Raw genomic sequence first — 12,812 nt, forward strand, 5'->3', positions numbered from 1 at the left:
ACTTCTATGCAGAGTACATCGTGAGAAACGCTGGGCTGGAAGAAGCAAAAGCTGAAATCAAGATTGCCGGGAGAAATATCAATAACCTCAGGAATGCAGATGACACCACCCTTATGGCAGAAAGTGAAGAGGAACTAAAAAGCCTCTTGATGAAAGTGAAAGAGGAGAGTGAAAAAGTTGGCTTAAAGCTCAACATTCAGAAAACGAAGATCATGGCATCTGGTCCCATCACTTCATGGGAAATAGATGGGGAAACAGTGGAAACAGTGACTGACTTTTATTTTTTGGGGCTCCAAAATCACTGCAGATGGTGATTGCAGCCATGAAATTAAAAGACGCTTACTCCTTGGAAGAAAAGTTATGACCAATCTAGATATCATATTCAAAAGCAGAGACATTACTTTGCCAACAAAGGTCCGTCTAGTCAAGGCTATGGTTTTTCCTTTGGTCATGTATGGATGTGAGAGTTGGACTGTGAAGAAAGCTGAGCACCGAAGAATTGATGCTTTTGAACTGTGGTATTGGAGAAGACTGTTGAGAGTCCCTTGGACTGCAAGGAGATCCAACCAGTCCATCCTAAAGGAGATCAGTCCTGGGTGTTCATTGGAAGGACTGATGCTGTGGCTGAAACTCCAATACTTTGGCCACCTGATGTGAAGAGTTGACTCATTGGAAAAGACCCTGATGCTGGGAGGGATTGAGGGCAGGAGGAGAAGGGGACGACAGAGGATGAGATGGCTGGATGGCATCACTGACTCGATGGACATGTGTTTGAGTAAACTCCGGGAGTTGGTGATGGACAGGGAGGCCTGGCGTGCTGCGATTCATGGGGTCGCAAAGAGTCGGACATGACAGAGCGACCGAACTGAACTGAAACATATGAAAATGAATAATGGAAAACAAAGCTAAGAATGAATCTATAAGATTAGGTGGAGACAGAAATAGGGAAATGTACTGGCTGGGATGGACTTTGGTCTTTTAAAATAGCAGGAATAAACATAGAAATAAACTTATGTGGAAGTAGAAGGAAATGTGAGGTCAGATACCTATTTTCCACAGTGATCCTGGGCCCTAGAATTTTCAGAAATCTACTTTGTCACTGTCTGGGTTAGTGAAATGATTTCTTAAGCAAATAAAGCAGCTTCCTGCTTCTGAGTGTAATTTCTTTGCATAACAATGAGCTTACTAAACAGACTCAGAATTTATTGCAGGATCCTTTAACCCATTAAAAAAAAAAAATTGAAAACATACCATGAATCTGATTTCCCATGTTTAGACAAAGCTACATATGACTGCTTTTAAAGAATAATAGCAACATAAATTAGCCCTATTTTCATTTGAAAGAACTCCTTGCAGTAGGGTGGGACAAGTGACTAGTTCCGCCCAATAAAATATGAGTCATCTGTTCCCAGCAGATACCGGATCCGCAGTTGTCATGGTCTTGAATTTCCCAGCCTTCAGACTGTGAGAAGTAAATGTTTGTTGTTTAGAAGCCACCCCGTTTAAGGGATTTTTATCATAGCAGCCCAGACAGACTAAGACAAAGGCCACTGGCATCATTTCACTATTATTTACAGTGCTGCAGTTGACATCTTTCGTGCTTAGATGTGAGTCTGGAGAGTTTGTCTCAGTTCCCAGCAGTATAACAAAAAAATAGAATTGTTTGAAATATGGATTTTTAGTTCTGCTTGATATTGCTAAATGATTCTTGAAGAGGTTGGACCAGTTTATACTGGGGGCAGCTATTTTTTGAGCTTACATTCGATGGTCATAACTTTGCCCTGTGTCCTAATACAGTGTTATGCATTTCACCTTTAGACATCTAAACCAGGCACTCTTATTCTGGATTCTTGTGTTTTACATTTTTTAGGCTTTAAATTTTTTTTAAAAAGAGATACATGCATTGTAAAAAAATAAAACAATCATGAAAGTATGAAGAACTAGGTAATAGTCACCTGAAATCCTACCATTTGAAGAAAACCACCGCTTTTATTTTGGTGAATATCCTTCCAAACATTTCTGATGGAAATGGATCTGTGTGTGATGTTGCATAAATGGAAGCAGACTATGCTAGTTTATTGCCTGTCTTTTTACTCAATGATCTCTTCTGAATACCTTTAGATAGCTTTCCAAATCTATAAATCTCCTGTGGTTTCCTTTCCTTTCCTTCCCTGAGGTTGCTTTGAGGTCAAAAGATGAGAGGAAGGGAAGGGAGAAGAGAGAACTAACAGTAGCAAAGTGAAAGTTGCTCAGTCGTGTCCAACTCTCTGTGATCCCATGGAATTCTCCAGGCCAGAATACTGGAGTGGGTAGCCTTTCCCTTCTCCAGGGGATCTTCCCAACCCGGGGATCAAACCCAGGTCTCCTGCATTGCGGGTGGATTCTTTACCAGCTAAGCCACGAGGGAAGCAACAGTAGCAAAGGGCTTAGTATATGCTCCATCTGATTTCCCCAGTCATCCTGAGAGGCAGGTGCCGCTGCCCATTGTACAGATGGGGAAATGAAGGTCATAACAACAGAGGGTGCTGAAGTCAGCAATCGGTAAGGTCTCTGCTTATCCTGCTTGGTTTGGTCCACCTACTCACCTTCTCCCGTTTCCCTCTGGGCTCCCCGTAGGCCTCTGAGGATGCAACGAGTGATGGGGATTTGAAGACCCAGGAAATGTGATGCCCAAGTCTCACCACAGTCCTGGTAAATCTTGGGGAGAACCTGAAAATCTGCCCCACTGAGGTCGGTGTCTACCTTCTGTCTTCCTGAAGGCACTCAGAGGCAGTTGATCTGGAACCAGCTTAGCAGGGAGGGTGAAGGGACCTGCCTTGAGGGGCAGGGGAGGGAAGCAGCCAGATCCTTAAAGAGGGTTCCAATTTCTCCCAGATTTGGAGAGGGAAAGGGAGGGTCAGGGAACAAGGGGAGGCAGAGATTTGATCGCTAGTACATGTCACGTCTGTGGCCAGTGGGAAGGAGAGCAGTGAGTGCCTCTCTGATCCCCAGGAGTGCCCCAAGGACTGTGATGACTGGGGTCAGCTGTGGCTTCCTGTAGCCTCAGGGGCACTGGTAAAGGAAGAAACCACCAGGGTCCAAGGAAATGGCCTCCTCCCCACCCCCTGCCATTTAGCACCTCATAAGCCAGGTTTCCTGTAGGCTCTCAGGATTAGGTGAAGAAGCGCCCTAAATTTTTTGAAGTGAAAATTTTTATTGAAGTATAGTTGATTTACAATACTGTATTAGTTTCAGGTCTGCAACAACGTGATTCTGTTGTATATTTTTTTCAGATTATTTTCCATTAGACATTATTATATGTTGAGCATAGATCCTAAGCAGTGGCCACAGGACTGGAAAAGGTCCATTTTCATTCCAATCCCAAAGAAAGGCAATGCCAAAGAATGCTCAAACTACCGCACAGTTGCACTCATCTCACACGCTAGTAAAGTAATGCTCAGAATTCTCCAAGCCAGGCTTCAGCAATATGTGAACCGTGAACTTCCTGATATTCAAACTGGTTTTAGAAAAGGCAGAGGAACCAGAGATCAAATTGCCAACATCTGCTGGATCATGGAAAAAGCAAGAGAGTTCCAGAAAAACATCTATTTCTGCTTTATTGACTATGCCAAAGCCTTTGACTGTGTGGATCACAATAAACTGTGGAAGATTCTGAGAGAGATGGGAATACCAGACCACCTGACCTGCCTCTTGAGAAAGCTGTATGCAGGTCAGGAAGCAACAGTTAGAATTGGACATGGAACAACAGACTGGTTCCAAATAGGAAAAGGAGTACATCAAGGCTGTATATTGTCACCCTGCTTATTTAACTTCTATGCAGAGTACATCATGAGAAACGCTGGAATGAAAGAAGCAAAAGCTGGAATCAAGATTGCCAGGAGAAATATCAATAACCTCAGATATGCAGATGACACCACCTTTATGGCAGAAAGTGAAGAGGAACTAAAAAGCCTCTTGATGAAAGTGAAAGAGGAGAGTGAAAAAGTTGGCTTAAAGCTCAACATTCAGAAAATGAAGATCATGGCATCCGGTCCCATCACTTCATGGGAAATAGATGGGGAAACAGTGGAAACAGTGGCAGACTTTATTTTGGGGGCTCCAAAATCACTGCAGATGGTGACTGCAGCCATGAAATTAAAAGACGCTTACTCCTTGGAAGGAAAGTTATGACCAACCTAGACAGCATATTCAAAAGCAGAGACATTACTTTGCCAACTGAAGTCCGTCTAGTCAAGGCTATGGTTTTTCCTTTGGTCATGTATGGATGTGAGAGTTGGACTGTGAAGAAAGCTGAGCACCGAAGAATTGATGCTTTTGAACTGTGGTGTTGGAGAAGACTGTTGAGAGTCCCTTGGACTGCAAGGAGATCCAAGCAGTCCATTCTGAAGGAGATCAGCCCTGGGATTTCTTTGGAAGGAATGATGCTAAAGCTGAAACTCCAGTACTTTGGCCACCTCATGGGAAGAGTTGACTCATTGGAAAAGACTCTGATGCTGGGAGGGATTGGGGGCAGGAGGAGAAGGGGACGACCGAGGATGAGATGGCTGGATGTCATCACTGACTCGATGGACGGGAGTTTGAGTGAACTCTGGGAGTTGGTGATGGACAGGGAGGCCTGGCGTGCTGCGATTCATGGGGTCGCAAAGAGTCAGACACGACTGAGCGACTGAACTGACTGAACTGATAGATCCTACGCTACATGGTAAACTGTAGCTTATCTGTTTTATGTGTAGTCATTTGCATATGTTAATCCCATATTCCTAATTTGTCCATTGCCCCTCCTCCTCTCTCCTTTGGTAATCCTAAATTTGTTTCCTATGTCTAGGAAACTGTTTCTGTTTTGCATGTGGATTCATTTGTATTATTTTTCAGATTCCACAGTCTTTCTCTCTCTGACTTACTGGACCATCCATGTTGTAGCAGATGACAGTATTTCCTTTCTATGGCTGAGTAATATTCCATTGTATGTAGATGACCTCATCGTCATATGTATGCCATGTCTGTTGATAGGAATTTGGGTTATGTTCATGTCTTGGCTGTGGTAAACAGTGCTGCATGACATTGGGGTGCATGTATCATTTTTAATTAGAGTTTTAAAACATCTTTTCCTGATATATACCCAAGTGTGGGATTGCTGGGTCAGATGATAACTCTATTTTTAGTTTTTTAAGGAACCTCCATACTGTTCTCCATAGTAGCTTCACTACTGTACATTCCAAACAACAGTGTAACTGGAGGCTAATTTTTATTTTGGAGAAATAGAGGGATGGGACATTCCTTGAATTTCACGTTGTGGCCTAAACTTCAGGGCTGACGATATGGCCGTGTGAGCCATGCAGTCACCCAGGGCCTCACCCCTAGAAGAGCCCCGCACATAGTTTATCTGCTCTCACCACCTTGAACCTCTTGATTTCTGAACAAGGAGCCCCACATTGTCATTTTGCACTCAGTATGAATTAGTAGCCAATCCTGCAAAAATTCATGCCTCTGCATCCCCGCATAGCAGAAGTTTCCAAATCTTACATCTTTAGCAGAAGTCCTCACTGAGGGCTGGAGCAATTAGAGGTCAGGCCCACTGCATGCCGCATGCACCACGCCCGCCTCGTGCTTTCCGCACTGTTTTATTTCTATAAGGAATGCTTGTTCACCAAAGGGTTGGCTACATCTAAAACAGAGCTAGATATATACATAGTAAATATTATTATAAAACTAAATGTGGAAACCGTGGTGGTGCCTAGAAATGGAAGCTGAGATGAAAGTGAATCTGCTGTGGGGTGGGGGCGTGGGGGGCATTTGGGGGTGGATTTCAATGAGGCAAACTTGAAAGTGCCAGGGAGGCCTGGATGGTAACGTGCATCCACCCCAAGCGTCCCAGCTTGCTCCCAGTGTGAGCCTGGCCTGATGCTGACAGTTTGGAGCATTTCTCCCTGCAGAGTTCCCTCTCATTCTTTGTCCTTTAATTTGCATTGATCTTCAGAAGTTACACATCAATGTGGAGTCTTCGTGTGCGTTTGGAACTGAACACTCCACTTTTGAAGCTGTCAGATCTTGATGTTTATGAGGTCCCTGCAGTTGGTTCCCAGGTTCTTGGGGCTTATATGACTTTTTTATGGAGTGAGGACACTTTCTCTCCCAAGGTTCTGAAATTCACACTGCTCCCGCCTGAGGCTTCCAGAAGCCTCTGCAAATACCTGAGTGTATGTAGATACCGGGCAGAGAGGCTCGGGATGAGACCTTTGGGTCAGCAGGTATGACCAGGAGCTGGGGGACCGGGGCCCAGGGTCCCTTTAACAAAGACATCTCTGCATCTCTTTTCATTCACCCCTCTTCCCTACAGTCTCCTTGCTCCTTAGTTAACACAGACACTGCTGCCTCTGTGTTCTTACAGGTAGCGTTAATCACTGGCCAAGTCTGTATCCAGACACACACCAAAGTGCTCAGAGGAGGGAAATGTTGTCAGTACCTTCAGGCTACATTTTATTAAGTGCTTTTTGTGTTCCGGGCACTGCTATAAGCATCTCTCATGGCTGATTCTGTTTAACCTCAACGCTACCTAATGCAGCAGGCAGAGGAGAAAAATGAGACGCTAACGAGACTGACACAAGCTAGCAAGCAGTGGCGGAGAAGGCGATGGCACCCCACTCCAGTGCTCTTCCCTGGAAAATCCCATGGATGGAAGAGCCTGGTGGGCTGCAGTCCATGGGGTCGTGAAGAGTCGGACACGACTGAGTGACTTCACTTTCACTTTTCACTCTCATGCATTGGAGAAGGCAATGGCAACCCACTCCAGTGTTCTTGCCTGGAGAATCCCAGGGACGGGGGAGCCTGGTGGGCTCCCGTCTATGGGATCGCACAGAGTCGGACACGACTGAAGCGACTTAGCAGCAGCAGCGGCAAATAGTGGAGTCAAAATTCAAAACCCAGCTGAACCCACCAGTAAGATCCCACACATGCTACCCAGCAAGCAGGTACAAAGAAGAGGCTAATTATAACAACCCCCCCCCCCCAGAGTAAGGGCGTCAGCTGACACCCACTGAGAATTTGGGGATCTTTGGGAATGAGTGAGGCCAGGAGGCAGCAGCCTCATTGGAGAGATGGTAGCACCAAGCACAGGAGAGGCAGTGGCCCTCTTATACCTCCAGGCAGTGGCCAGATAAGGATGGGGCTCCCTGTGGAGGCCATGCCAGAGACCCAGGTGAGCAGTCAGTGACAAGGGACCATTCTGAGCTCTGGCCAATATGGGTCACTAAGCTTGTCTTTGGGTCCAACCCACCCAAGGGCACTGGGGCAGCCTCTCCAGGAGAAGGTGCTGTCACCTCTAAACAGAGCAGGTTTAATGAAAGACCTGGTCCAGCAGAGGCTTGAGGGAAACTGGGAGGAGAGCCTGTTCTGCTTTGTGCCCCAGAGATGGAGAAGGCAGCAGGAAGAATCTTTGCTCCAGGTCATAGAAAGAGCTGTCAGAGCTAAACAGGGGGGTGGTCTCATCCAGTGAACAGAGGGAGCATCAGGGTGAAACTCATGAAATTGCCTTGGAGCTAGGTCAAAGAAGGATATTGGTAATTGCACTTGTTAATTCTAATTTAACGCGGCTAGCAGCAGAGTGAACCATGAAATTCCAGATTTTTCCTAAAGGAAATCAGTCCTGAATATTCAGTGGAAGGACTGATGCTGAAGCTGAAACTCCAATACTCGGGCCACCTGATGCAAAGAACTGACACATTGGAAAAGACCCTGAGGCTGGGAAAGATTGAAGCCAGGAGGAGAAGGGAGTGGCAGAGGATGAGATGGTTGGATGGGATCACCGACTCAATGAACATGAGTTTGAGCAACTCCAGGAGTTGGTGATGGATGGGGAGGCCTGGCATGCTGAGTCCATGGGGTCGCAAAGAATCGGACACGACTGAGCGAGCTGCTCAGGGAGGACAGAGGTCAGATAGGGCCTGAGGTGTAGAGCCTTGAGCCCAGAGGAAGGAATTTGCTGTAGCTGAAGCATTTCTCTGTGCAGGCGCTTCAGGCCAAGACCAGTGTCCTGTATCATCCGAATCCGGGGCTGAGCTGGTGTGACCTGGGCATGAGTGTTACACCGACACACAGGCAGCAGTGGCCAGGCTAGCTGGGTCAGCCGAACATCACAGGCACCCATGGGCTGGGTTACCATGGGAGGCTTCTTAGAGGTGGTGGACCTTGAGCCAATCCTTCAAGGACAGGTGGTAATTAACCCAGTTGTAGAGAAAAGAAGAAAGTGAGAGCTGAAGAAATCTACAATTCTACAGGTATTTTAAAAAATTTTTACAAAAAGTCACAAAACACTATAGACACCATGATTCCCTTTCTGTTAAAAACTTGTACGAATATACACGTATGCATGCAGACACTTGTATCTATTCAAAGAATGATATATGGTGGTTTACTCACCAAGTCATGTCTGACTCTTGTGACCCCCAGGATTGTAACCCACCAGGCTCCTCTGTCCTCTGTCTATGGAATTTCCCAGGCGAGACTACTGGAGTGGGGTACCATTTCCTTATCCAGGCGATCTTCCTGACCTGGGGATCGAACCTGGGTCTCCTGCATTGCAGGCAGGTTCTTTACCAAGTGAGCCACCAGGGAAGCCCCAGGATGATATAAGGAAGAATATTTATGAAAATGTTAGCTATGTTATCATTGGGCATTACTTTCTTCTTTGTATCTATCTGTATTTTCTAAGTGTTCAGCAGTAGGCATGTATTATTGTGTAATGTGGCTTAAAGGGTAAAGAATATAGGCTGCCTGAAGTCCTGCTGGCGTGTAGATACTCCTTAAGTTGCTACCTGCCATTCTGTGAGTTAGAATTCTTCCTAGGTGTTACCGAGGTGATGAACTCCACAGGATTTCCGAGGCTCCTAGGATACGGAACGGAATGGTTTTCGAGCACACACTCTGAAGGCTTGCTTGAGGCCATCTCCTCAAGTTGCTGGTTAGTGGAATGGAATAACGGTGGTGCTTACATCTGACGCTCTTTCTGAGCACCCTCTCTCTTACATACACACCTACTCTCTCTTACTCAAACACTGTTCTCAGTTATCCACATGAAGGTAGTGTAGGTGAACCAGGGCTTCTCAGCCTTCAGTGTGCACATAAAAAACCTGGAAATTCTGTTAAAATGCAGGTTCTGCCTCGGGAGGTCTGAACTGGAGCCCGAGACTCCATATTTCTAATGAGCTCCAGATGATATCCCGCTGCTGATCCGTGGACCACCCTTTGAGATACGAAGGTGAGGACAAGTTCATGCCCTTTTTGGACATCCTAGAACAAATGCTCTCCAGTGGATTCAGATATTACGTGTCACACGGACTCCTCTTGGGCAGTATTGCATCATCCTGTTCCTCTGGAAACATAAATACCTACTTCTGTGTGTGAGACTCTGTGCTGGATTTTCTGGGACATCAAAGTCTCTGTTGTAAGGCAGGGCTCCTGCCTTAGGAGCTTATACTCAACACCTAAACGTGAAAATGTAGCCAGCCAGTGAAAGGACCTATTCTGAGTGCTAAAGGAGGGCCGCAGACGGTGAGTGAAAGGGAGACTCCAGGGTCTATTCTGAATTCTGTAGAGAACTTCAGTCCACATACTTCCTTTGAAATGTTGAGGAGTAACACACGCTCCAGACACAGGGCTGCATTAATGAGTCTTCAGTTTGAATGTGAGAGTCGTGTCTCTGTGTATAAATATACGCTCCCATAGGATTCGTGAGGTTGTGGTGTATTGTTTTCGTAGTTACCAGCCTTCCTCATTGCTCGTTAGTGGGGGAGCCGGGGAGGAGATATGGAAGTCATCTGGAACATAAATACACAGGCTTGCGGCCATACCACACCACTGGCTCCATTGTTTAAGGAACATGTTTGTCTCATTCAGCTGCATTTTGTGGGGCTTTCAGCTCCTGCTTTATTCCATTTGAAAATTATTATTTGCTATGGAAACAGTGATGTCAAATTGGTACAGGTGGGGCTGGGGGCCATGAATAAATACAAAAGAGTTCATCACAGGGGGCTCGAGTTATTATTAGGCCTAGGAGTTGCCCATTTGTGCAGGTCAGCCCTCACAGGCCCTGTGTTTTGGAGGCGGCAGTCTGCCAGGTGGGGGCAGGTGTGGGTGACTCAGTTGGAAGAGAGTGTCCATTTTGGTTTTTATTCTTTTAATTGACATATAGTTAATTTACAATACTGTGTTAGTTTCTAGTATACAGCAAAGTGATTCAGTTATATATATATGTATACAAAATCTATTTTCTTTTTCATATTCTTTTCCATTATAAGTTATTACAAGATATTGAATATAATTCCCTGTGCTGGCTGCAGTGGCCTTGTTCTCCGCTTTTCAGTTTGGCTGATTGACGACATCGCCCTGCTCACTTCAGCCTCCGGCCCCCCATCTCCTGGAGACCTAACACCATGCCTTCAGTTAAGTTGCAGAGTTCTGATGGAGGGATATTTGAAGTTGATGTTGAAATTGCACAACAGTCTGTGACCATCAAGACTATGTTGGAAGATTTGGGAATGGATGATGAAGGAGATGATGATCCAGTATTAAAAAAGGCCATTCAGCGGTGCACCCACCACAAGGATGATCCTCCTCCTCCTGAGGATGATGAGAACAAAGAAAAATGAACAGATGATATACCTGTTTGGGATCAAGAATTCCTGGAAGTTGACCAAGGGACACTCTTTGAGCTTATATTGGGAGCGAACTACTTAGACGTCAAAGGTTTGCTTGGTGTTACCTGCAAGACTGTTGCTAATATGATCAAGGGCAAAACTCCTGAGGAGATTCGAAAGACATTCAATATAAAAAATGATTTTATTGAAGAAGAGGAAGCCCAGGTACGCAAAGAGAACCAGTGGTGTGAGGAGAAGTGGAATTTCGTGTCTAACGCTGTAACACTGTAAGGATTATTCCAAATACTAGTTGCACTGCGTTGCTTATAATTGTTAATATTAGAAAAACAGTCAACAAATGCAGCAGCAAGTCAATTGTATTAGCAGAATGTTGTCCTCATTGCATGTGTAGTTTCAGTACAGTTCCCAAACTTAAGGCTCCGTTTCTTCTAGTATGATTGAAAGTTTCTTTTCTTTGCTCTGAATAAAATTGAACTGTGGGTTCCCTATAGAAAGCGGCATTTTGGGCTTTCCCTTTTTGTAAAGCAATTTCTGCCTAGTTTATTGTCCAGTTAATTTTAGTTCAGTGACTTTTAAAGTTGGCATTGTAAATAAAGCAACTTGCAAAAAACCTTCTGAAATAGAATTAAAAAAAAAATTCCCTGTGCTATACTATAGAAACTTAAACTGTTTATCTGTTTTATATATTAGTCTGTGTCTGCTAATCCCAAGCTCCTAAATCAGCTTTCCACCCTTTCCCCTTTGGTAACCATAAGTTTGTTTTCTATGCCTGTGAGTCTGTTTCTGTTTTGTAAATAAGTTGATTTGTATTATTTTTTAGATTCCATATATAAGTAATATCATATGGTATTTGTCTTTCTCTGCTTGACTTCACTCAGTATGATTCTCTCTAGGTCCAAGAAAGTGTCTGTTTTTGAAGAGCACACGTGTCTTAGAATGCAGAGCCATGCTGCAGCAGGACGTGGTCTGCCCACAGACCATGTGAGGAGGAAGAGAAAGGGGACCTCATGAGGCACGTTGACAATGTGATCAAATGTTGGGGTGTTTTCTTGAGTGGTTGTTGCCTTAGAAAGCAAGAGCTCTTTTTGGAGATAAGGAATTTCTAATCAGGTGGGAACACTTTGAGATGGCAACTCTGAAATGGGTCTCTCTGGGGGTGCTTGGACTTGAGCCGACCTGAAGCTGCTGGGAACTGCCTTGGGGCCCAGAGAGACTCTCCAGAGCTGGTCCACAGGGAGGAGGATGTAACAAGACTTCCAGCAATATCGACTCTTTTATCAGGTGCTGAAGTGGCAACCCATTCCAGTATTCTTGCCTGGAAAATTCTATGGACAGAGGAGCCTGGTGTGCTACAGTCCATGGGGTCACAAAGAGTCAGACATGAGTGAGCCACTGAGCCAATTATGTTCCCAGTGTTATATGCTTTGATTCTCCCAATAGACCTTACAGCCTGGATAGTAACGTTGGTCCAGCCCACGGATGTGGAAACTGAGATCTATCAGGGCCAAGAGCTTGACAAAGGTCATAAGAGAATAATTGAGAGAGATGAGCCCATTCTGATTCCAGAATCTGCTTTCCTGTTCTATGTCCTTAAAGACGGAACCGCAACCCTAGAGGTGGATTGTAATCTGCCAGAAGTGTTTCCTTTCACTAGACCCACAAAGCTCACACCTTGGCCTGGACTGAGCATCCATCAGATCGGGGCCCAGGGAGACCTGGAGGGTGACCAAGCTCTGTCTGCCGCTTTTCACCTGGTGAAGGTGGTGAAATTGTAGCCCCAGGGCTATGCTCAAACACCCCTGAACCACTCACAGAGCTCCTACCGGGGCTCCAAGCCTGTACCGAGCCTCACAGCAACAGTGAGAGGCCCAGGCTGCCCCCTGGGCAGATAGAGGAGACAGAGCAGGGATAGTTTCGGAGGTTTACTCAAAGTCTTTCAGCCAGTAAGGGGCCGAACCTGTGGGTACAGAAGTTAGCCCTTGACCGCTGTGCTCTGCTGCCTGCAGGCCAGAGGCCTGGCGACTGCTGTGTGAGAGCCCCCCCCGCAAGGACCAGGATGTGATCAGGGCAGGGTTGGAGGCCCCTCAGACTATTGCCTTTGACAAGGCCGAGGGTGAACCAAGGCCAGAAGAACCTTCAGCTAAATTTGCAATGATTTAA

The 12,812-nt window shown here is 45.6% G+C and overlaps 1 pseudogene; it reads left to right on the forward strand.

Annotated features, from left to right (window-relative positions):
- The first annotated feature begins 10,427 nt into the window (after nt 1-10,427).
- Nucleotides 10,428-12,812, forward strand: LOC138094737 (S-phase kinase-associated protein 1 pseudogene; annotated as a pseudogene).

This window comes from Capricornis sumatraensis, chromosome 18, assembly GCF_032405125.1.
Source record: "Capricornis sumatraensis isolate serow.1 chromosome 18, serow.2, whole genome shotgun sequence".
NCBI classification, from domain to species: domain Eukaryota; kingdom Metazoa; phylum Chordata; class Mammalia; order Artiodactyla; family Bovidae; genus Capricornis; species Capricornis sumatraensis.